The sequence below is a fragment of the Anser brachyrhynchus genome, assembly GCF_964034855.1.
Source record: "Anser brachyrhynchus genome assembly, chromosome: 11".
NCBI classification, from domain to species: Eukaryota; Metazoa; Chordata; class Aves; order Anseriformes; family Anatidae; genus Anser; species Anser brachyrhynchus.
The window spans coordinates 17,802,423-17,828,898 of NC_137706.1; the positions used below are offsets into that span (position 1 = coordinate 17,802,423).

The 26,476-nt window shown below is 40.3% G+C and overlaps 2 long non-coding RNA genes across 9 annotated transcripts in view; one reads left to right on the forward strand and one right to left on the reverse strand.

The window, feature by feature from the left end:
* Positions 1 to 26,365, reverse strand: part of LOC308200851 — a 71,080-nt gene extending 44,715 nt beyond the window's left edge. The window contains exons 1-2 of the long non-coding RNA XR_013955879.1: positions 14,239 to 26,365; positions 1 to 6,814 (exon numbers count right to left, since the gene is read on the reverse strand). The exon at positions 1 to 6,814 is cut by the window's left edge and continues 44,715 nt beyond it. This is a non-coding gene — a long non-coding RNA (uncharacterized lncRNA). The remainder of the gene's footprint in view (positions 6,815 to 14,238) is intronic.
* The window catches only part of LOC308200849, a 550,918-nt gene that overhangs the window by 357,563 nt on the left and 166,879 nt on the right, over positions 1 to 26,476 (forward strand). Inside the window, exon 2 of one of the 8 annotated variants that reach the window (XR_013955873.1) lies at positions 1 to 10,908. This exon is cut by the window's left edge and continues 14,086 nt beyond it. The exons of the other annotated variants lie outside the window; for them this stretch is intronic. This is a non-coding gene — a long non-coding RNA (uncharacterized lncRNA). The remainder of the gene's footprint in view (positions 10,909 to 26,476) is intronic. 8 annotated transcript variants of the gene reach the window in all.

The window sequence follows — 26,476 nt, forward strand, 5'->3', positions numbered from 1 at the left end:
GCATTTGTATGTAGCAGATCAGTTACAGCTGGCACCGTCTTTATGCCTTAAGCGTCACTTCTCTGATCATAGCTGAGAAGGAGAGCCAGTGTGTTGGGCAGTATCTTCAAGATGGTCTTTTTTCTGTCCTCCTTCCCCTACTGTACTTGTTTGTCCTGAAAGGGATATCAGCATGCGGGTAGCTTCCAGCGGCTACAAGTAGATTTGAAAAGGAAAAAAAAAAAAAAAAAAAAGGATATGTTAAAAGTGCAAACGCTGAGCAAGTGAAAATAGTTTCCTTATTTCCCCATCACTGAATTTATTGGGGAGGGTGGGGGTGATTAGAACAAAATTAATGGTCAGCCCCATTCAGTTATACTTGCATTAATTTGGGCACTTTCTGCTCTCAGGTGGAGCAAACAGCAGTAGAGGAAATAATTATAATATTCTTCTCCTTACAGCAATTGGGCATGAGTTAATGCAGACTTCTGAGCTAGCTTACTAACAACACACATTCCAAAGGGTCTGTGCATGTTTCCAATTTAGAGCTGTAAATTAGATTTTATCCTCAACTCGGCATCCATAAAAAACCTTCATGGAATACACCTGCGTAAAGGTCCTTATTTGTCTCTCTCATCCCTGTTTAGGGTTGCTTTTAGGAATTATAATATATTACAGAACCAGACATTGCCTGTGAAATCCACTGTGTCCTGAAGAAGAAAGAGAATAGCAATACTTTTTATTTATAATACTACCTTTCAGCTTCACAGTCATATGCAGTTTATCTGGAATTTAAGCAGCGGACATGAAATGATGATGTTTTGCTTATTTAATTTATCAGGTTGAAGTATCTTTGTTTATTCTTACTAGGCCTTGAAAAGAGACATAAGATGGTTTCAATTCAGAGGACTGGATCCGTCCTTCTTGCTATATTATTTATACCACTCTCATCACCATGGTATCAGAATGCCTTAAAAAGTGTGTCATTTCTCTGTAGCTTCTTTACATGTCTGTTTTCTACTAAATTGTTGTTATGAAAATTCTGACGACAACAGCCTTTCATGAGACTAACATCAGCTTGCTCTACCTGCTGGAAAAAAAAACAAAACAAACAAAAAAAAAAAACAAAAAACAAACACGTATCCTAATGTCAGTCTGCAGCCGTCGCTCCGTTTTCTCTGCTGGAGGAGCATTTCGGGCACACAGGCTTGGAGCAGAGTGGCCCCTGTGTGGCCACAGCGATATGACGGATGTCCTTCCTCCAGGCAGCCTTGCGGACTCTCCCTCTTCAAAGCAGCTCCCTGTCCATCGGTGGGGTTGTTATCGCTCTGTGCCTATTTCTGGTTTAGCTGTCTGCTCGCTGTAATTACAGTGGCTGATGTCCCGGTGCTCGGAGAAACTCGCTTTAATCACAATCCCTGAGCTCAGGGAAAACCAAAAAGAAGCCTTTTTGAGCACGTTAGGGTGGTGTGGGATGTCCTGCGCTCCATGCTGCCCCGCTCCACGAGCTGAGTGTCCCAGCAAAACCCAGCTGCATTACACCGCATCCCTGGGGCAGCACGGCATCAGCAGCTCATTACTCTGAGCTGTGCCCATCAGATACAATCCATCTTCAGAGGAATGTTTTTGGCTCAGGGGGGGAATTTTCTGAGATCTGTGTGTGGGTTTCAGCCACATGGCTCCTATTGACTTTAATGGGAGTCACGCAGCTAGAAACCCCTGTGCTCCCCTTGGGGTTATGCTCTCCCCTGATGCCTGTGGACTGCGCCACGCATCAGCTTTAAGGGGAAAGTACACCTCTGCCCTGCCTTGTCAAGAAGCAACCAGGTCCCCTCTCCACCCTTACCCCCACCCCTTTGGCCTTGTGTGTTTATGGATGAGCAACAATGGAGACTCATTTTTATGGCAAGTTAGCAGGCTTTATACTATAAATATTACATTACAAGGTTCAGACACGGTGATATTTTTGAACATATCCACACTTTGCCGCAGATCAGCATGTCACTGAAACATTTCCTTTGAAGAGTAAGTTTTTGAAACACATCATAAAAATTCCAGCACTGAGATTTCTCCATTTGCACCATCACAATGCATGTCCAAATGTCTTTATTAAAATAAGATATTAAAAAGTTATAGGTTTGACTTGGGGTGGGGGTGTGGGGGGGCAGGCGGAAGATTTGATGAGGGATCCAGAAAACAGGCAGCATAGCTTTAATTGAAGGAGACAGTGTTGTCAGTATATGTGTTCCTAGAGTTATAAAGCCCAGCAGTATAGTATTCATCAAGTCTGATTCCACCTGACACTTGACTGAAAGCATTTTGCACTAATTTGCTTTGTGCTTGTCTAGTAAATCTAAAAAGAATGAGTGAAGGGGTGATAGGTGGCCATTAAACAGAATAAACAGCCTCTGGCAAGTGAATGAGTTTTACAGACTTGTTGCTTTTGGGAGGGGGAGGGTGGAAGGGGAGAAGATTATAGGTCCTTGAATCAGCGTGTGGCTGCCTCTATCACTCCGTAATCACAACTGTTTTCTTTGGCCCAGAGACTCATGTGCACCTCCAGAGAGGCTACTAGGGAGAAGAAGGAAGCTCTGCCCCCGAACCTCTGCAGGAGACCCCTCCAGACATATGATTCATATTCCAAGTGTGATAGAGGCCTAAATGGCAATTATTTTATCATATAAACACCAGTGAGATAGATTTCAGTCTGGAGCTGATTGCTTTCCTCGGATAATCCTTTTCAAATTTTCCCCTACACAAAATATAACAGCTTTAGGGTGTTTTCAGGTCCCCACTTATGGTTCAACTTATGGTAAAAACCTTGGGCTTGTTGTCATCTTTGTCTAACTTTGCTGATAGCAGGCAGGAAATAGCTGTGTAAAGGCAGGAGGGGGTAAATAGCTGACTCTGTGGTCTGTAATTGGTTCATAGTTTTGGACTGTGAAGAATAGAAAAGAAGGCAGAGGAGGGCTGGAAGACAGCCTAACAAGGAACACATGGGCATCTGAAAACTAAACACAGCTGGACCAAGAAGTACATTTGACCGCCTGTTCCCTGCTCTCAGACTTCTTAGCATTGTTGTTGTTACTAGTGAAGAATATATAGCACCGGATTTCAAGGGGGTGGATGGGAACGTCGCTGCGATAAAAGGCTAAATATCATGACTAACGAGAAATCAAAACAAAAACTTCCTTTCTCCATGTACTTATTTATTTAGTTGCTTGCTAGCTTGGGGTTCTCTTATCTTGGCAACCTCGCTGCTGCAGTTTTGCTGGAGGATAGTGTCAGCCGCAGAGTTTCAGGTTTTCGTTCCCTGGAAAAGGATGTTCAGCTTCAGGGGGTTTGTTTTTCCTTCCCCTTTTCCTTATCCTCCCCTTCCTGGCTCCCTTCAAAATGCAAGTGTGGGTAGAAACTCATGGACTGAGAAAGGACATAACGAGCCTGAAAAAGAGGCTACGGTGATGAAAACCTCTACCTGTCAATACAGCACCAAAGAGAGGAAGGTTTCATCCTCCTGCTCTGACCTCCCCTTGGAAGGTGGCAAGGGATCAGTCCGGCCGCGGGCCGCATGCCGAAGCCAGGCAGAGGCTCTCTGCGGGGCTCGCAGACCGCTCCTGTGTCTGGGATAAGTCAGCTTTGTTTTGGCTGCTTCGAGGACAGGGGAAAAGCTTTTCCTCTTGCTCTCCCTGAATTAAGGGTTCTCATTACTCAGGCCTCATTAAAATAATCTCTCATCTGTACTTGTGTCATGAGGAAATGGCTGTTTCTCCACCACCCCCCCTTCCTATCCCCTGATATCTGCACAAATGTATTTTACTTTTCTAAATTAAAAAAGATCCTGCTGCCGCTACGCTCGGCTATTTACATTCTTTAAGCAAAAAAAAAATCCTGAAAACCCTGACTGCAGAGCTGCCATTAGTGTTGATTGTGTCCAGCAATGCACAGTCCACTTCAAGAAAGGCAACATCCTCTATTTTTTAAGCCAAATGTTGTGCACCGCAGCAAGAACAAACAAGAGCGACTTTCATCCTTCAAACACTGAAGCAGCTTTGCAAAGCCTGACATGAAAGGGCCTCCCTTGCTCTCTTGTCCATGTAGGCCTGGAAATGGAGCTGAAATGGCTAACAACATTGGTAATAATAGGGGCCTGCCTGGCATCAAGAGGTGAGCCGAAAGACTTCAAAAGCTGGCTTGAGCATGGCTGCAGGAGCATTTGCTCTGGGATTCAGGCTCCAACTTTTATTCTCTCCCTTTGAAGAGCTTACAATTGGGTGGAGGGTGGAAACCAAGCATTTTTGACACGAACTCTGCCATGGAAAATTATGAGAAAGACGGAGATGAAAAGGAATGTGTCCTGATTGTGCTGGGTATTTTTTTTATTTTATTTTATTTTTAAAAGTCTGCAAAACAAGGGGCTAGCAGTACTATAATCATTGATCCTGAAAAGGTTCTTCAGAGATTAGTGCTATCAGTGCAATGCGAACCTCAAGGCTGAGAGGCAGAGTGAAAGAGGGAGACCCTTTTGCACTAAAATAACATGAGCTTTTAAAGGAATAGGGTACTACTCTGCTGGAAAATAAATAAATAAATAAATAAAAAGAGAGTACCTGTGCTTGGAAACAAACAAACAAAACCAAAAATAAATGGCAAGCTTGGCATGCCTCCAAATTTTGCAGTCACTGGAGGGTCCCGATTGTTTGAGTGTAGATCCCTCGGAGCACCCGGACTCTTGTTTGTTTTGTAAGCTAAGATTACTCTGCAGGACTCTTGTGTTGTTTTTCCTGCCTATAAACACAGAATTATTTCACTAAACCTGGAGAAGCTACCGGGGATTTACAGCAGTATGAGTAGCTATATGGATATCTAAGGGATTACTAAATGTTTAAACAGATTTGCCTTATTATTTCATCCTTTTTATTTTTGGCAACACATTATTAGTATCAAACAAGCAACAGGCAGGCAGGCAACGCTGTGAAAGGTCACCTGTCATTTCCTGTTGCAGGACTTGTATCTGTTGTGCCAACTTTGCTAACCTTTAATCATCAGGGCAGCAGATTAGTTAAGGCGGAAAAGACAAGCTGGAAGTTGTAGGGAAATAGGAGAGAAAGGGGACAGGGTGAGCACTCTAAGAAACAGACCAGGGAGACCAGACCTGGGCTGAGATTTTGGGAAGTGCGGAGCAGGAATGTGAAAAATAAAGAGCAGGAGGGAATGGGGGAAGATTGGAAGGAGGGAGAGAAAGCGGCTGCAAACATCCATGGCCCTACATCTGCAGGAACAGCAGGCAATGGGGAAGGTGTTGTGCACTGCTACATAGATAGAGGCTCATTATACAGGCAGAGGGCCACTGCAGGGCCTGCACAGAGGCTGTTGAAATGAATGGAAAGAGTTTGTTGGGCATTAGAGCTCTTGTTAGCTGAACGAACACTTCCCCGACCTAAGTCAGCCAATCCCCGAGATTGTCACTCTAAGCCTGTATCAATTTGACATTTTAAGATGAATATTCTGCATTCAGGGGCTCTCAGTCTGTACTTTTGGCACTTTCTAGTGGTCCTGAGTGCTCCTTGTGAGTGCAACTTGTTTTCCTTCTCTCATTTGTAATCATACTAGAAGGGAACTGTGTACACACAGTACACTTACCTATTTTGCTGTAAGAGCGGAGTTGTGGAGTGGCTGCTGTACTTGATTGCCTGTCAGGCACCAATTAGCAATCCATTCAGAATCTCTGAAGCTGTGATCCGCAGCCAGGAGAGAGTCTGAGAACACTTGTTTTGAATTATCCTGCATAAATCTCATGCCATGTATCTACAGCAAAATGAGATCATATCCCCATGTCTTTTAAATATCAAGACATCCAGATATGCCTGCTTTTGAACAAACAAAACCAAACTTACAGTGAAGCTTTTTGTGTAAAGCAGTTTCCGTGACAGTATGTCTTAAAAATGAATATACCTCCATCTAAAATGTGATTCGCTTTATGTCTCAAGTTACAACGACATGAGTATTTCAGTTGTTAAAATATAAAACTTACATTGTTGGTTGCTGGGTTCTTAAATAGATCACTGACATGAGTCTTCCAGTTCCTTTTTCCGAGCTCTTTTCTCAAAAGGTAAGAAAAGCCCCTTGGCATTTCTAAAAACAAATTGCAAGTCTTTTGCTGTTGCTGAAGTTTATGTGTTAAATCTTTGAATCAATCCTGATACTTCTTAACTAGCCAGTTCTCCAAATTTAGGGAGGGAGCAGAAGAAAACAAAGTCCCTGAACTACAGGGACTGCAGGTGGAAAGCAAGGCTGCGGGGGCTGCTAATGTGCTGTGAAAGCGAAGTGCTTAAAGCAGACAGAGATAGGGAAATAATAATATCTAAAATATAAGCTAAAATAACATCTTCATCTACAGCAATAGACAATACTATTTAATAAATAATAATATCTAAAATAATGTCTTCAGTAAAAATCTGTTAATCTGCAAGGACAAGGGAAAGAGCAGCCCTTAGATATATTGCTAAGTTTAAGAAATTTGCAAAGCACCAAAGCAAGAGGGAATCCAGCAGCAATTCCCAGGGCTCGCAGCTCACTCACTAGCTGACTTGATGAGTCTCTTTGATCTGGTATTGACATCATATCAGATCTCTTGCACTGTTTCGCCCACTTGCCAAAGCCAGCTTCCCAGAAGCAAAAATGTGTGTTCCTTTCCTTGGGGTAATTTGAAACATTGACATGAAACAGACCTCTCACTCTTCCTCTGCTGTGGTCTGCCTTTCTAGTAGTTCCTTCGCTGGTGTCTTCTTAAGAACACTTGGAGGTCAGTGCCAGGTTCGAATTGCAGTGTTCTCCTCTATTGTGAGTGATGCAATGATTAGGTAGTAAGTGTATGAATACCGAGAAGAGAAAAGAGAGAATATGTAAGTTGATTTGGGAGCCTGGGATTCACAGACATCCCATTCTTTTTAGGTATCTTGTATAATAAACATGGGCTTCATTAATTAATTTTTTCTACTCTAGGAGTACTGTAATATACAGGATACTGGCTGGTGGTTCAGGGGGATGTAGAATTTGCATGACAAGAAAGCAATGGAAAGTCTCCAGTATGGTGTAACACATGGAATGAAGCCAACGCAAAAACTTTCCTCTTCTCTCCACAAAGGAATTTTTGGAAGTAAAAGTATAGGCATATAGTATAGGCATATAATGGGTAGCTTGAGTACCATGTCTACACGAGTGCCAAAACAGCATGGGATGTGTGCTTCCCTGTTCCCAGCTGGGTATTCCAGGTCTGCCTGTTACAGAGTACCTCAGTCCTTCCTACGTTCCATAAAACGTAATGCTTCCCTGTGTTTCTGCTTGATCCAGCAGAACCTGTCGTATTTACGTCCCAGATTTCCCCCACGCATTGCTGGCTGCTGTAGTCCCTTCATGAGGATACTGGGCAAATAACTCACAGGAATTACTGGTGCCCAGAATTAAGCTTATGACTTAACTATGCTTAAGAGACCCCTGCTTTGAGCAGAATACAGGTACAATATGGGTACTGTGGGAGTCTGGGGACAGTGGCTGGATTTCTTGTGCTATCCTAGCTCACTTTTCTATATCAGTTGGCCAAGACCTTTCTCATTTGTTGGTGTATGCTTCTCTCTCATTTCGTTATCACTACTAAGGGGGAAATATGGCTGGAAAAATGGTATGAAACTGCTTTTTAAAGTTACTAGGGCAAAACTGCCCTTAGCCAAATGGCTAGCCATTAATCTTAAACACAAGTGGACTGAGTATCAGGAGGCAAAAAAATCTGTGTTGGAAGTCAGGAGGAAAGGCATCCAGGTTGTTTGTGAAATATTAAAAGGTGGAGTTCACTGAGCATCTGTCTTGTGTATTTTAATTATGTCTCCGCGAACCTGAACTCTGTGGGGCCTTCAGCAAGCCCTGCTCAGTTGTGCTGGCTCACAAGTTCAAAGCTAGGTTGTAAGTCGTTTTTATTTAGCGCCTAGTGACAGTGAGTACTGTAGGTGGAGGAACATTAAGTACCACTTAAATCTGTTCCTGAACATCTTGTTAAAAATATACTGGAATGATACTCTGGCTCTGACTTCATTGAGATCCATTATAAAGTCCCCCCTGGCCTTTTCTACACACACCTGACTATGCCATTGGAGAATCCTCAGCTCTTTGAGAGGCTGAACTCTAATTCTCCCATCCAGCACTCGGCAGTTACTGCTCAAGTCCAAAGTCAACACACCACAAAGTCAGTGCTACCACGCTATCGGTTCAGAAAACCTCAGCGTTCTTGACCGTGTCAACACAGAAATCAAGGGTGACACTGATGTGGAATCAGAAAATGAGTGTCTAAAAAGGCTGCTGAAGCTGAATGCAGCTGTGCTTTCTGAGAGCACATCTCGACTCAATCAAAGTGCCAAAGGCGGTGGGGCTGGGCCGTGTGGACAAGAGCCACTGTCTCCATCAGGACTTGCTCCCTTTCAAAGGTAGTCTGAGTCCTCTCTTCAGCTTCCCTGGGAGATTTGTCCAAAACATTAGGAAAAATACCAAAAGTGGGCTTCTCTTGGGTGACACTGTCCCTAGAAAGGAAACAATAGCTTTAATCAGAGCACTCACCCAAGCCTGATGAAGTGCTTTTGCGGCTCACTGAGTTAGTCTTGGTGCACGGCTACTGCAGTGAAATGGAGCACAAGTATTTGCTATTGCAGCGAGTATCAGAGGAGGCAATAATGCTCTGCCACTTACTATGAAGTGTTTCCATGTAAATGTAAATGAGTGCTGCAGGGGTCTGTTCCCCTCTGAATGCACAGGGGAGCAAGGTGCTGAAGGGTGGTTTTCATTATACCATTAACACAGCAAACTACTTGCTTTCCCCCTTCCCTGTCCCTCTTCTAAAGCAGGGGCTTGAGGCATTTGAATCTAGGCTCCTTCTTCAGGTTGGCCACACCAGGCTGTGTGTTCCCTGCCCATCAGGGCAGTAGGTCCCACTCCTCAGATGCCGTCCCCTGCCCTGGGCCCAGCAGAAATCCGTCCCTTGTCATACCAGCTGCACTTTCTCTGCAGGGAGACAGCAGTCACCCGCTTGGCGAGGAGGGGCAAGCTGTAATGTCTAGCCAGAAACATCTACCATAAACCATTGCTTCCTGTTATGACACTCATGTGTCTAAACTTATTGATTTATTTAGGTCGAACTGTCTAACCTGCTTGAGTAAGACTGGAATCAGCAGGTACAAAGTCATGTAACAATGGGAAGCACCAAAATACAGCTCACAGTATTGTATCTTAGAATATATTACTATTCAGTTTTATTCTTTGAAAACCACCCCACGTTATTCAGAAACATCTTTCACATTTCTCTTGTATTTTCATTTTTTTTTTCTTATATCTTATTAATTAGTAGGAGTAGTACCATTACAATTTTCTGACCTGGCCATAGCTATTTTCAATCTAGGTGTTTTCCTGAGTAATAGAATAGAAATTTTAGAAACTGTAAATCTTGAACTTGGACCACCAAGGATAAAAGAGGGAGTATTCTGTTTTGATTTATACATCTCTCTTGATTAGGGATTTCTTCCTTTGTCTGGAAGCAATGCGATCTGGTTGTTAGGAAAGGGGCGACAGACCTTGGGGACACCCGAGTTCTTTCCTGGTTCTGTCACTCAAGCAGCTTCTTTACGCCTAAATCAACCCTTTGGGTTTATTTGTGAGTATAAGAACACCTAACTAGCTCACCAGTGTGTTGTGAAACTTAATTAATTTATATTTCTAAAGCTCTTCCAATTTATCAGCCAGGAGACTGTGTATAAAGCATGTAAGTACTAATTTTTAAAGGAGTAAAGCAGTTTTCCCTCCTACTAACGTTAATTGAAGTTATACACATTTAGAGTACAATCACTTACACAATATTCCCTTCTAGAAAATGTTGCATTTAGAGCTTCATTGTGAATTACTTCTTTGCACCTGTAAATAATAATATTTTTTGTGTGAGCATTTATGCGTGTGGCCATATATGTATATATATATTTATATATGCGTGTTTATATACATGCACAAGCAAGAGAAGAGATAGTCTTTCCAAATAGTCTGGAAAATCTCTGGGACTCCACAGCTGGCAGTGCATTACTTTTATTTAAAGAAAAGTTACGCAAAAAGCTTATGTGCAGTCAAAAACTTCCCGGCTCTAATTAATATATATATGAAGTGTAAACAGATCATGAAATATTTTTTAGTGCTTAATACATAGAAACGTCCTGTGTTGATGCTAATGAAAATGTAATGCCTGGTATATTTCACAGTGCAGGGCCTGGGGACACAGATCCATGGAAAAGCAATTCATACCAAACTGCTTTACAAGTGCAAAAATTCTGTTAGCCTAAAGCTACAGCTCTGCATAATTGTACACGGGAAAAAAAAAAAAAAAAAAGAAAGAAAAAACAAACCACAGAACAGCCCTCCTCTGCCCTGTGTTTGCAGCACAGTCATTTATTTCCAGCTCTGGCAATGGGTCATTCTTTCTAAGATGATGACACCAGTATTTCAGCAGAGAGGATTTTTAATCCACCATATTCTCGGTCTAATCCAGACAGCTCCTCGTTACCTAACTGAACAGTTTGTCATTCCAGCTGAGTTTCAAGATCTGCTTGTTGCAAGGAAAGTTAAGGAAATTTGTGAAGACCACAAAAATTCAACCCTCTACCCTGGAGAATAGTCTCTTAATTGTAATAGCCCATTTTAATCATTGTGATTGTTTAAAATATTATGAACAGAGGGAAATAAGGAAGATAATTGTGCTTCAGCAGTCACAATCTTTTGTTATCACCTAAGCTTATTGGAGATTTAGCTGTGTATACTTCCAATACTTCCTTCACATATCAAGTGGCCTTAATTACGTGGGCAGCTAGAATCCCTCTTGAGAGAGAGGCTTGGATAACAAAACAGCAGGTAAGAAATGCCTCTTCCTTACCTCTTTGTTTCTTCCCAGTCCCCTGTAGCTAAGGCTGCATATGTGGCTGTCTCTGTCTTTGTGACACTTTAAATGTGAAACAAGTAATTTAGTTGAAAATTTTCTGTTATTTTTTTTTACATGCTTCATATGCTGGGTTAAAATCCATTAGCATATAACAAAAATCAGAGCAGATGTAGTGCAACAGATTCCTTAAGGGAGTCCATATTTTTACATATTTTGTAATAAGGAAACTGTCACTCCCAGATGGTATCTAGCTAATACTGGTGGTTTGCTTGCTGATAACATACTAAAAAATAAAATTAATTGTATTCTATTTGATGACAATGAAGCCATTATCATATATAATTCACTCTTAAAGGAAACGTCCAAATGATGGTCTCTTGCAATAACTACACTTTCTCAGTCTCTGTGCCTGTCCATTCTCTCCTTCTTCTACCTCAAAAATTCTTTCAGAATTTGTTGTAGTAGAAACCTCCAGCTGCAAAGTGAAACAGCCGTTCATTAGCAAAGCTGGAAACCAGTGTTAATTTGTACAGGGAATCTGGGCCAGCAGTATCTCAATACACTTACCATAAGCTTCATCCTCCACCAGTGGTTCCCTGACTGCTCTGTTTTAGATGTCACAATTATTTATTGTAGCAAAGGAAACAATTAACCGTATCATTGATGACACTGAATGGTACCTTTTTGGCACCTCATTTGGTTAGTGAAGTAAGCATCCAGACCTGATACTTTGTGTGGAAAAGAAAATCAAGGCAATCCTTTGTATCCAGAACCTTATACAAATACACTACAGGGATCTAGGGATCTGTAGACTGTGTTCAGTATAAAGTTAAAAAAAAAAAAAAAAAAAAGCCTCTCAAAATATTCAAAACCTTTCAGAAAACAGATTTTTTTTCTGATATAAAACTGCTCACTTCCTGCTTAGGAAGGAATTGCCTGTGACTGTTCCAGGCTTGTTACAGATTGGTTGATTACGACCTTATGAGACATGGATGGTTGAGCTCACAGGAGTTAAGGTTTTCAGTGAGGTTTATTGATATTAGATATCCAGCATGAGGAGCTCAGAAAGACCTTTTTCTTTCCATCTGTCCACCACAAAAATACACAAGTTTTTTCAGGAAACCCTTGAAGAAACTTCCATGTTGAGGCAGTATGGTAGAGAAGTATAGGGAAACAGATTTTTTCCTTCTCAAAGCTGACCATGGTCCTTGAGTGTTGACCTTTGTGACACCTCCTTGGGGCCACAGCATTGGTACCCCAGGCCAAAGACAATATGTAGGTGTTGACAGCAGTCTGCTGGTGGGAAAACTGGAATGGGGTGAGGTGACTTTTACCAAGTCACAATATCACTTAGTGCTAACCCAGGAAGGGAACCCACGTGTCCGAAGTCCCATTTCATTGACCTGTCCAAGGGGTACCGCCTTAGCACAAAGGACAGAGCGAAGAAAGGGAGAGAATTCTTCCTGTGGTGCTGGGTGTATAAAGACAAAACTATCTGTCTTGGTGAAAGAGAGGGTTTTACAGGATTGACTAGTTTACATAACTATTCAAGCAAACTTCTCACTTGATAATAATGATTTCCCCATCTTTGAATGACTGTAGAGAGATGGTAAGCCATACTCTCTGAAGGGTCTAAGATGTGTCTAGTTGTGTTCATTCTAGGTTATTTATGCATTTTATGTAATTTCCCTTGTGGCATAAGGAAAAAGCAATATGAAGAGGAACAGATGACTGTTGTTCCATTTGGAGATTTGGATAAGAAGGTCAATGTTGTAGCCATCTCTTCCACATAGGTCAGAAGAACTTGGGGAATATGGGAAGTCATTTTATATGCTGAGGCTATTGCCTTAACTTGGGACCTCATAGCCAGCACAGTCCCCCGTAAAACTTTCTGAAGTTATTGGCAGACATTGTATAGGAAACAGCTCTTAACTTGTACGTGATCTTGACTAAAGCAGTAAAGCATAGATCAAGACTTTGAAAGTACAGTGTATGTCTTAGCAAACTGTAGTCCTCAGTCCTCTGTTACAGAGTTCTTAACAGCAGTAAGCATTATTTTATTTCATTTTGTTTTATATTATTTTGCTTTCTTGTACTCTATTTTAGAAATGAAATAGCCTTGTGAATGTTACAAGAGAGTGGTGAATTTTCGGTCCCTGAGTGGAATTCATCCCAGGCTTTCATCTTCTATTTCAATTCAAAGAGAGAAGAGCATTCTTTCCTGGTCTTTCTCTGCCTGGAATATCACAAAGCTTATTCTCAGGTGGCTGCAGCCCCAAATGGCAGAAATCTCAAGAAATAGCAGCTTCCATCATGTATCAGTTGTTTTGGTGACTAGAGCACTTTAGAGATCGTCCAGAGTCATTGAGAATTCTGGGGTCTGGGTAACAGATTTCCTCAAAAACACTTTACCTGGTTTTGAATGCTCTGAACTCACTTTGTAATCCTTTTCTTCTTTGCTATCAGACACTACCTCTTTGCCCTTTTTCTAATGCATTAAGTGCTAGACAACTATAATATTTTATTGAGCATGATTGCATTCAACCTTCAAATACTCCTTGAATAATACAATATGTACACATTCGAACTTTATTATTACGTTAGCTAACATATAGCCAACTGACATTGAGTTGTTCATACAGAAGGCATATGGCTCAAAAAGCAATACTATTTTCTGTTTGCGGGTCTTAATTTATACCTTTTATCTCTCAGCCTTCCTCATTAAGACATCACAGCTGATGTGTTTTCTCCTCTGTGCTTTAATGCCTGAGCAGAAGATGTATTTTATTCATGATTTGGTAGGAAATGTGTCTGGTGGGAAGGAATTTGGACACCATTAATGCAACCTGAAATTCCACTGTGGACGCTGGGAGGGAGCTCTTCCTCTTAGCTGTATAAAGCATCTGCTTAAATTCTCAAGTGTGGAACGTGCAGACTTGTTAGGCAAGATTTTTAACAGACTGTTTGGCACTGAGTGTAATTTTCCCGAAGACCTGGCAGTGGAAATAGTTTAAATAATAGTTTGTCAAATACTCATCAAGAGAAATGCTAATTGAAGCCTCATCTGAATCAAGCTCTGCACAATACCGGAAAGGGAATGGGCGTTTCCTGTTGCTTTCCTACTCAATGAAAAGAGATGGGTTTTGAGAGATTGCTAATGTTAGATTAGATATATCCCACGTTTTAGGATTATATTGAAATATAGATTAATTCATGGCAAGTACATATCAAGCATGTTTTATTTAGTAATTTATTGGGTAATGTAGGGCTCCACAAACCTATTGTATAGTCTTAGTACTTACATTGCTAGATGTCCTTTCGCCAAACGCCGTTTTGAACACCACATCAACTTTTGTAGCCTCTTTCCTCCTGAAGTTCGTGTTCTGTCTAGCTCTTCAGACCACCGGGGGGACATGAGGAGAAGGTATGGATGTGACTGTGGGACTGGAATGCCAGCTGGCCAAGTGCTACAGCAGCATTGCAGGGAGGTTGGGTAAAGCGAATCTGACCTCTTGCAATAAATATTAGAGACTTTGAGTGGATTTGGAATCTGAAACCAGAAATCAGATCAGTCAGAGCAGGTCTCTATGTGCAGACTAAACTGAACTGAATGTCCAGACTCGAGCTTTGGCAAAGAAATCAAACCCATAAATCCAAATCTGGTTTTTGTCTTTCAGACACGCTTGTAATGCTAATAATACTTTGCCCTTTCACAGTCTCCAATAGCTTAGGAACTTTGAAATTATTTATCGGATGAATCATGCTTCCCAATTCAAATCACGTGAACAAGATGGCTGGAAATACCACCCGAAAGCAAAGGCAGGATTGGGCTGCGGCAAAGTCTGTATTCTGTTTGTAGCAGTGTATAGAAACTGAGGCTGTAAGGTTTTAGCTATATCTCTATAATTCTCCCAATGCAATCTCTGTGTCAATAGCCCCAACTCCATGTGTCTTGGATTCCCATAACTTCTTAGCTTCGGGTGTCTCATGTCTTCATGTTGACTCACTCCCAAATACTGCTAAAAGGCTTTGATAGAGAATAGGACAAAGTGGTGGCATCTTGGTGCAATGAAGTCAAGCTTTGCTTTGCCAGTAAGCAGCTGCCACAGGATTAGGAGTTTTACATGGTTCACCCATGTCTCTAAGAGTGAGTGGCAGAGCTGAGACTGAAGCACAGAACTGCTGAGTCTCCCTGTTCCTCTGAGCAGCCACGTGCTCTACATTCGGAGAGAATAGGATTATTTAGCATCAAAGGTACCAGTAGCAGATACAGGGCATCTTCATTCATCACGAATAATGCTGTTAGTGAGAAATAATAGTATTCCTCAGTATTGATGATAACGTATTGAGCGCTAGCAAAGCCTTCTGCTGAGAGTTATCTAGTGAAGTGAAGTGAATTATGGAATTTTACTACCTGAGTACAAGGACTGATATAAATGATCATCTCCGTGGCAATGAGTTGATTTAAAAAGGCTTCATGAGAACTTGTCTAATGCTCATAAATTAACATTAAATATGAGATGGGTTATCTAATCACATACTTTCGAGCAAATTCCTTTTTAATATGTATGTACACTGCTACTGGAAATGTAGAAGATATATCAGAGGAGATATTTCCTGCCACACATGGTTACATTCGATAACTCCATATTATTTTCATAGTTTCTGTCAGTTAAAAATTTCTTACTTTACCATCAAAATTTCTACACAGTACCAATGTTAAAATAGCATTTAGTGACAACATAACCCTACGCATGCTTGTGGTTTCAAACTAAGGCTGGAATTCCGGTATTCCTTTGCCATGAAATACTGGAGTAGTGGGTTTGCTTTTTTCAAGTGAAGGTGGGCTTGAGTCACTGAACTGCAGCATGTCTTCTGCAAACTACTGAGGCTCAGGAACATCCCATGGCATTTCCATTGCAGCTTTTGATTTATTTGATAAGCTGTGCCCCTCGTTGCCACCCACCAAAAACACTGCTGGCAGAACTTGGTGAATTCACCAGCTGTTCTGAGCTATCTTTGTGGCTGGGGCAGATTGGTCCAGTGCGTGTAATGACAGAAGAGCAAAAGGCCAAAAGGGCAAATATCTGCTTTTCTGTCCCTTGGACTCGCTGGGAAAGAGAACACTTACATGCTGCAGCAGGTTAATTGTGATTTTTTTCCTGTGGCGTATACCACTGCCTTCTGGCCAGCACCAGAGCAAAAAACTCACTCAGTTCAGTGTTTTGAACTCTAAACAGTGACATTTACAGTACCTGGGGTTCTTGTGATACAAATGATCCCTTCTCAACCTGACAGAGGAGATACGCTGTACAAAACTGCTTCCACCTGTTGGAGCAGCTTGCATTTTAAGCAGGGTTAACTATGGAGCACCATTTGGAAATAGTTTGTGAAATGCTTGAATCCTCTGGGGGTGGTTGTATTATACACCTTGTAGTCGCTGAGCATTTCAGGACTTAAATTTTATCTCTAAGTCCATCAACTGGGGATCAAGCAAGAGGACTGGATAACAGTTTTACTAATCAAAACAATTTTCTGAACATTGTTGAGTTCCAGGGAGTTTTTCCTGCCATCTGAAAACACGGTGAAAGGACACTGAGAGCAAAATTATAAAACAAGCTCTTTAAATCATGTTGTACTTGGAGTTTGATTTCCTAGACTTTACAGGGAGCAATAATAAACTAATTATGATTAAACTGATAAAGAGAACCCTAAGAGTCAGCCAAGAGAGTCTTTCATAAATAACCAATAAGGAATGCTTGGTCTCACAGTTGACATGCATCAGGAAAGCTTGTTTTTGCCTTTTCAGACTCAGCTCTTAAAAAAAGAAAAGAAAAACAAAATAACCCAAACCAATGGGATAAAAAATATATTGTTAGTATTAAATAAGTCCCATTTTATCTTAAATCGCATGACATCTCTCTGACCCCAGAGAACTGGCTCTGAGTCACGCTGAAGCAGCTCTATTACTGTTGCTGTTTTGTAGCAGAGTTTGAATCTAGACTTGGACATCCTGAGAGAGCCGAGAGTTTGGATCTGGGTTTATGTGTTTGGCCTATTTTGAATAGTATTTGGGTTTCGCAGTTATAACTCGGCAGAATTTTTTCTGCCTGATACACGAACATTTCTTCCCAATAGGTTAGGTCAGCTGTGAGGTTTAATCAGTGTTCAGATTTCTGACATACTGCTCAAGGGCATGTAATCTGAGTAAACAAACAGGCGAGGAAATGGCTGTATACAGCAGAGATGATGTAGGGTTGCAGGGGATCGTTTCCACTCAGGTGTTTATGGTGGTAGTGTCTTTTCGTGGCAGATAAGAGATGACATTCAGTATTACACTCTGTATTGCACCAATATGTGTAAAATAAATAGTTGTTGTTGTTTCCCCTATGGAGCACTGTTGTCTAAAGGATTGAGTTGAATATGCTTGCTCCTCTTTGAAGGATGCAGATATTTTCCACTAACATTACAAAAACTCAGTGTCTTTTAAAAGGGGAGCATATTTTCAGCTCTTTCCTTCATGTTGCTTTAAAGAGAACTCTCATACTGATTCTGCCTCAGGGTAGGGGTTGTCCTAGTCCTATTCTAGTTCTTTTTCTTAGGATTATAGGTCCATGTTAAGGCTTCTGATTTCCATTAGTACAGTATGATAAGAGTACTAGCTGGGACCATAATCTTCTTTTTCCCATGCTGTCCTATTCATACTTGACAGTACTTTGGAAAAGAAGAGGCATTCAGCCAAGGAATGAAACTTAGAGGCGACCGTATCAGCCTGAAAGATTTATTTATATAATTAAGTCATCAGCAGGATGGAAAAATACGCTGAATTGCCAAAGAGCAACGTTCCAAGCTCAGGAAGGGTCAAAGTGCATGCTTGAAAGTTATATGTTACCAGGACTTGAACAAGAAGCTTCACAAAATATTGCCCTTTGGTCTAGAGTAAACCCAAAAATGTACATTATGGGTGCATTCGCTATCAAGGAGGAGAGGGAGAAGGTCTGGGAAATGTATTAGTTTGTTCTCCCACTAGAGTAATCCTGTCATAGAAGCAGACTCACTTGGAAGCTATTTTAATGTCAAGTGGCATAACTGGACATGCTTATCCAGCAAGGCTGAAAAAGGAGGATAGGAGTGAACAGGACCGCCTCAGCCAGAAGGAGCAGGATCCTCGCATAGCAGCCAGCCACATGATCCAAAGCATCCTTCAGGAACTCCTGTTACCTCTGCACTACTTGCCTCTATTGCCAGGGGAGTGCCCAGGGAATCTAAGGATCCCAAACTCCAGGCATTTCATCCAGCTGCAGAAATTTCTGCCACTGAGCCACCTGTGGTCCAAAAAAGACTCCTAAATCCCTTTATCAGCAAAGCTCCTGGAGGGCTTGAGCGTGAGCTTTCAGGTCTGTGGAGCCAAAGCCACAGCCCTGTACCAGCAGACTGCCTCTGTGTGTTGGCTCTTCATCTGGTGTAAACTGGCCCTGTTCTTCTGATCCTGTGCTAACCATTACTGCTGTACAATGTTTGCTGTCATTTTAGATAGGAGTGAACATTTTTTAAGAAGAATTTGGAAAATAAGGCTTACCTTAGACGACTTCTGGAAAATAGCTCGTATTTGTTGCTCTTCCCCAGTGGGAATACTTAGGAACTTTAGAGACAAGAAGTCCTCTGGCAGGAGCACTTTAGCAGAGGAAGGGTATATTTTAGTTATTTCAGCTTTAGTTTTTTAAACTTTCCAGTCATTTTGGTGGTTGATTTTTAAATAAATGTTACAAGGATCAACTTTTTAATGTTCATCTGATTGGCTTCATTTCTCTCTCTGAGGGGTGCATTGCTGCAATATTTTGCTGTTCCAGGATCTTACCAATTTCTCAGGCCAATTATGCCTCTAAATCATCTCTCAGGACAACCATACAGTCCTGTAGCTGTTTCCTTTGCTCAGTGAAGCACCTAAAATTCTTTCAAAACAGACAGGATTTTTTCAGTTCTCAATCCAGGCACATTTGCCCAACTGGTAATAAAGGAGGCACAGGGGAGAGGCTGACAAAAGCTAGGGCAGAGAGGCAGACTGTTGGGCTGCGGGACTAATGCCTGGGAAATGGAACGGCACAGCAGTACGGCTCACTAGGTCGTTGGGAAAAAAATAGTTTGTACAAGTAGAGGCCTGTTGAACTCTGTGGGAGAATCTTATGGTTTTCAAAGGGAAGATGGCTGTGTCCTGATTCTTCAAAATCTGCTTCCTCAAAAGCTAATCCCCACGCGATTCATTCTTACGGGTTCCTTTTGTGATGTGTTGAACTCTCAGCCTGAAGAACCACACCAAGGGGAGCAAGTGTGGTTTTGCTTTTGGATGATATCACATTAAAACGTCAGTCAGCTCTCGAATGTGGCAATCCAGCTGAGAAGACACTTTTGGCTTCTTCCAGGGTACAGAAAATAGATAACTAAACTTTCCCGTGAATTATCAGTGATATAGACTGCTGTTCTGCTTGAAAAACAGAAGAATTGGCTTCAAAATTTGCTATTCTCACCCACTGCCAGTTCTGGTGATCTTCCCAGACACTGACCTTTCTAATAAATAAATAAATAATTGTTTTATATTCTCTCTGGCCCTAGCCAAAGTCATTACTTTCCTCTTTGTCATACTGAGACTCGATAGCATTGTAATTATTTCTGATATGGTATCATCTATCCACCTCTTCTTCCAATATGTGAACATGAAAGAGGAATGCTACTGCAGCCGCTAGACCATGGTTTCCATCAGAGCACTTGTTGCCTCTCCATTCATGGAGTGAATGGACCTAAAATCTTTGTGCAGGGTGGTGGGCTATGCTTGGAGTCCTGAAGTTCTGTGCTCGTATTTCAGCTTCCCCAAAACTGGAAATTTCAGCTCCAGTTTACTTCTCTAGTTTTGTGGCAGGAGGCCAATGATTCTGAGAGTTTTTCCTTTACCTTCATTAACCCCCAAATGTTGCTGTATTCAAAACATCCATAGAGAGTGTATTTATCATTCATTTTCTGTTCATGTTGATGTGGGAAAACACGTGCAATCAATATTGGATCTCACTCAAAACAACTTAAAATGGGAATACATATTGGTCTAATCTAAAGCTAATCATGATGATAAATGATGAAAAATATGCCAAAAAGTGGAAATCCTTGTTTTAGAAGTTCTTGAGTTATGGGTATGTGAATGTATTTGCATATGTATCTATTGCTTACCAAGAAAATAGATCTCAAGTCAGAATTCAATGAGAGAGGAAAAAAGAAAAATCAGTTGGTGCCCATATCTAAACTTTGTGGGTCAGATTTTATGCTTTTGACATCTATTTAAATGTAACCTGGTCATGTGTTTTATTTACATGCATAAAAAATAGCCACAAGTGCATGGTAAGAAAATGGAAAAGGTAGACCCAGCCTTGCCAGGCTCTCTTCAGTGGGTATTTCCATATGCAGCACAGCACTGGGAAGCAATGCAAGCTGTGAGGCACTAACAGTCCTACTGCATACTTAGTGCTCTCCGACATGTTTGCTGCCCTCCTTTCCAGCTAAAAGTATGTTCCATGGGCTTATTAGACAAGTGAGTGCCACTAAAAGCTGCCTTGCCCACACTGCGTAGCCCACAGCACTGCCCGAGCTCCTGCCCTCCCCCACCCCCCCGGCTTGTACCTGTAGGAGCACATCTGCAGCCACACGGTGAATCAGGTTTTGGGACTGCTCCAGCTGAAAATTAACCTGATCCTGCTGAAAACCAGCCTGTCAGACAAAAACATGTCTTTTCTCATTGGTTTTCTGGCAGAGCGGTGAGTGGCCAAGGACTGAAGAGAGGGAGGGCTGCATTGCTGTCCAAAACCAGAGCCACCGATTCTCGGGAGCTAATGGTTCTGGTACCTCCAGGGACTAAGGAGGAACAGGAGTTTCCAGTGTGCCTGCATGTCCAAAATATTGCCTGGGACTGCAGGAAACTGAAGGGCTTTGACCATGAATTGTTTTCATTAAAAGGTGACTTTAGGGGGAAGAATTACATTTTCAAAATAATTGTGCTTTTTGTTTGCTTGTTATTCTTACAAAGAAAAGGAAGTCAGTATTTTAAAATGTATCCAAAAAGATAATCCCTATAACTAGTGAATTTGCTAATAACTATTTCTGAGACTTGCAGTAATGTTTTTTTGTCCCAAGATGAAAAGAAAAAACACGAGAGCTGCTGAAACCTTCAGTAGTTCAGTTCTATACATTTTGATAGGGAAGAACTTCCACATTTGCCGTGAGTATGGCCACTCGCAGCACATAAAGTTAAACAGCTATACATTTCTTTGCCTCATTAGGTCAGCAATGCCAGCTAGCAAGACAATGCAGCTGGCTTCTGTGATATTATTAAAGGAATTGTAAATACATGCACACATGCTTGTAGCATCAGGCCCCAAATGAAGACATAAAATCAGAGAATTGTTGGGGGGGAGGTTAGAATCAGGAACATGGATTATGGTAACAACATGGTGAGTTAATTTAGAGCTATAAATATCCTGTTTTCCTGTTATCGTTTTAATCTTTATTAAAACTGAGTGATTCTTATTTATTTTACTTCACATCTGCATATGCTCCACTACATACACCAGATAGTTCGTCTCGGCATACATAGGCTTGTAAGACTATAACATTTTGCAAAAGTCTTCTGAGACACAAGTGTTAGCACAAAACTCTATGTGAGAAAATACGCACAAAACACACACAGTGTTTCCTATTTTGCTGTGCTTTTTTCTGTTTTTAAAAATACACACACAATTTTTTGCATTTTTAAGAATTTAAAACATCTTTGCCTTCTATACTTATTTTCAAGGTTTTGCATGCTACTTTTCATCTAAACTCGGTATTTGAACTTACACTCATCACATGCCTGTTTTCTTTGTTGCTTGTAATTACTGAATAAGTCAGAATCATAGCCAAGTAAGTCAGTGTGGTATTACATCTGGAGTAGTGTACTATAGCAACATCATGCTTTGCAGTGCTTCTGCTCTCTTAGATTTGATCTTAATGATGGGCTACGCTTTCATCTTTAAAAAAATCATTTTCTGCAACTCGTTGCTTTTTATACCTCAGCTAGAAAATGCTGTTTATTGTTCAGTTTCTCTTGCATACAGTTGTTTGTATCTATAATTGAAACTTAAAAGCTAAGAGCTTGAATAATTCAATCAGAAAGCATATTGTTTTTACTGTTCTCAGTATGAATTCAAATGATCACATTATTGTGATGTTATAATATCAGAATGTATTTATTTTTACTTGCATAGTCATAGTACTCTCTCTCCAAAAAAAAAGCAAAGTAGGAAAAGAGAGAGAGAGAGTGCAGGCAGAGCTTTATCCATGCTGGGGTCCTCTGGTCTAACTTAAGCAAATGAGATATCTTGTCCCCTCCAGCAAGCGCCTGGTCTGCCACTGAGACTCTTTGTATCAGTGCTGCCGCATGTGCTGGAACTGCCCCTGAGGCTGAGTGTGATCACGTCGGGTAGGAAACGCATAACCTCCTCATCTGGAGGCACCTCAGTTACTGAGCGTGTCACTGATACCACGCTCTCGGCTGTTCGATGTCAGCTCAGTAAGGTGGAGAGAGAAAGCATCCCTGCTTCCCCTGCTACAAAGTGCCTCGTGAAATTACAAAGAGAGAACTGCTCCACGCAAGCTCCATTGATGTCTCTGGACACCTTTTCACCCCAGAATTAGCTGGTTTACAGTAGAACAAATTGAGGTTCATATGTTTTGTGTTTAGTGCAGATTTTTTCACGGGTGCAAGAGACAACTGAAAAAAAAAAAAAAACATTTTAAAGAATTAGCTAGCAAATATTCTTAGAATGATTTTTGTCAATAGGAATATAAAATAAGAGCAGTGAAAATAGAGTGGATAAAACTGTGGTATCTTGTACAAGCATCACATATTTTATCCCAAGTAACTACACAGCAATTTATTTTTTTTTAATTGGTAAAACATTTCATGAAGTATCACATGCGACTTTTGGCTAAATATGGCTGAAGCAAGTGGTAAGAATTACCAATAATATGGAAAGGAAATATATTTTCCTTCTTCTTTTGCTGGGATAAATCATTATTTATAATATCTATACTTAGTGCTGTAACTGTGGAAGTAGGCCCAAGGAGAAAAACTGTTCTTGCTCCCATAGTTGTGAATCTAAAATTTTCCGATTTATATAGATTTTCATTATGTCCTTAGCATAATTTCAGCATAAACGAAGGGCTTAGCCAGACTCCCATGGTGTGTCCTCCAGGTACTGAACAACTTAACATCCTTTTCTCTGCTTACCAAGCTTAGCGCCTGTAAATCAACCACTCCATTCTGCAATAATACCCCTTATTCTTCATTCAAAATACCAAAGTTAGCAGCAGAATCTGTGTAATGAGAAACAATACAGTTTTGGCCCACAGATGATCCTCATTCATTATCTTTTCTTCTTTCCCTTTTGTTTCAGGAAATGGAAAACCTTTTATTTTCAAATCCATCCATATCATTTTATAAGACACATTATTAAGAAATAGAATGATTTATTGAGCTGAGGAATTTCAGTAAGGCCTAAATGATAGAGACTGCTAAGAAACTTGTTTTTTCGGGATCAGGTCTGATCATAGGGGTCAGATCAGGAGCTCCCTGCCAAGAAAACATGCAGTAATAAACTTGCACAGAGCTCTCGCTACTGCCTATTACTGATGATGGTTCCCCCTTCTCTTACCTCAAGCATTGCCCAAATGGGGATGTACGAGCATCTCCCAACTGGCTGTCTTGTGAGGTAAAATGAAGAAAGCCTTAAACTTCACAATTGCCAATAATGAGCAATCATTACTCAAATTACACCAAGCACTGATTAGGTTTAAAGTAATGAAGAAAACAACACGATCAATCATCATCAACCCAAAAGAAGTCAATCTGTGCTAGAGATACAGCAAGATCTTAGTGGAGGGCTCCATCTACAGGGTTTGGGAGATGAGAGAGAAAATCCTTCACATCACAACATCTGAAAAAGATACCCCATGCCCTTCGCTCTGCTCACATTTTTCTTACCGATCTCCAAAAGCACATAAGGAATTCATGTTGTTTTTTTTTTTCTTTAGCTGTGCAAAAAATAAAAGGTACCTTTCAAAACATTAAGGTAAGAAAAGTTTTTGAAAGGACATTTTGCTGCTGTTGGGCTGTACTGCCTGTTAAAAAAAAAAAAAAAAAAGTCACAAGTTAAATACCTGACATCTATCAAATAGTAAAATTATACTGAAAGCTCTGACTGTGCTAACAGTCAATGGAACTGAGGTTTTTAATGTAATTTGTATTAATAGGCTTTAGCCACAGAAATAATGCTGGAAAAGCACAAATTGCATAGGAAATTCCCATTTGTCAATTTTCATCAGCTGCTAAATAGAAAATTACAAGTTAACACAAAGTTTATCTTGAAAATCAAGAGAAAATTCACCCAATGCTACATTTCTTAGGCAAAGAATAAGATTTTTTACCAGCCACAGGCTCTAGTAAATAAAATAAAATATTATTTAAAAAAAAAAAAAAGAAAGAAAATAAAAAGGAGGTATGTTACTATTCTGTGCACATGTATTGTATGTGTATACGAAAATTTTATACTGTGCATGCATATAAAATTAATATATGTGTTTTGCAGTAGACATATAAAGAGTATTATTCTTTAGGAATAACTTCAGTTGAAATACTTCCCATGAGAGTGTACTCAAGGCATTACATAACAATTATTTTAAAAGGAAGTTAGGCTTAGGAAGATACAAAATTAACATTCCAATTCAAAGTCTGCTGAACAGAAAGTTTCTCTATTGACATAAATTAGTTTTGGATCAGACATTGTAACTATAAATGATAAGAAAAATAAAAGCCTAGTAAAAAAGACATGACTGAAGGGAAATAAAAGACAATACACAGCTGTTTCGGTATCTGTTTACATTTTAAAGCCCCTTGTGGAGCAGTCCTAGAACTTTAAGGAAAAATATCTAACTTTTCATACTTTTGCTTTAAACCACCTAGTACAGCGCAGCTGAGGATGCTCTCTCTGCTGCAGAGTTCTGCAAGTGGCCTGAGGTAATCTCCAGGAAGAATATCATTGTCACCAAAACTTCCCACTTGTTTGTAGTAATTTTTGTAAAAACATTATTTCAACAGCCTATTTCAGTAATAGATTTAACATAGCTTATATAAAGTGCTTAATGTTCAATTTATTGTTAGTCAAAAAATGATGAGTCAGTGAAGGGATTTTCATACCAAAATCTATTTTTCTAGGTAAAACAAAGACTAGTATGTGGCTATGTGCCTGGCTGAATTACAGATGATCCTGAGTGCTTTCTTAAATAGAGCAAGTATCCATGTGTACCTTAGCTTAATGTCTATATTGTTATTTTATTTTATTTTATTTTTTCATTTGTCTTATTTTCAAACTAAAGCCTAGAGTGAATTAGAGTGAAGGGAGGTGGCTAGGGGAAACTCTACCTTTTACTGAAGCTGAAATAGTAATTGATTAAATATTGGCCACATTTTTTATTTATTTATTTTAGATTGTAAAAGAAGTAGCTGCAGCTAAGCTAGTTCATCACTTGGTTCTGAGACGAGAATTTTTAATTTTGACACCCTTTTTCAGCTTCCAGATATAAAAAGGTGGTGTTTGGCAGATGCTGTCAATAGGGAAACTTACTTTGAAATGGAAAGCTGCACATAAAATTGTAGAGAATCTATTATTTAGTCTTCAGAAACATTGTTGGGTTTCTATCCTATGCGGGGGAATTTTACTGAATAAACTCCTCAAATAAATTATACATAGAAATATGTAAAGATTATATTTTCCCTACATTTTATTCCTCGTGATGGTCCTGGATCACTGAGCTAAGAAATGCATCTGCTGTGCAGCCTCGTGGCTGAGTCTGCAGCCCAGGTCCCGGGAACTTCAGGCTGATCTCAGGGGGGCTCTGGCCAGATGTGCAAGACCCCCCTCCCAAAAATCTTTGAGCATCAGGACCCACATATAGACCTCTATTGCAGGGATAAAAAGGGGATTGGGAGTTCAGGTATTTGTGAAAATTGTTTGGAAAAGGGTGAATATTTTGAGAGTCTTGTGTCTCTACTCCCAATAGCCCTAGTCCTGGGAATACACAGTCTTCGTGCAAGTAATTGTGCTGTGCACTTACAGAACCGTGATGGGTAATGTGACCCTATAAATATTAAATTGCAATAAATTCCTTTTAAATAAAAAAATATTAGGTTGTTTATTAAAATTTTGATTTACTTAAATGAGCCTTGATTAATATTGATTAGCTTTTCCCCCTTCCACACTGCAATGGAGAAAAAATGCTTTATACACCAAAGTTATTGAAAGAAGCTTATCTACGTTCTTCTGAGATTTATTCGTCTAATGCCATTTCTCCATTTCTAAGTGTGTTAAGGTAATATTTTCTTGTAATACCACTGTTAATTTAATGCCTACATTGAAACTACTCAGAAAGAAAGAAAGAAAATAAAGAAAGAAAGGAAAGAACAAA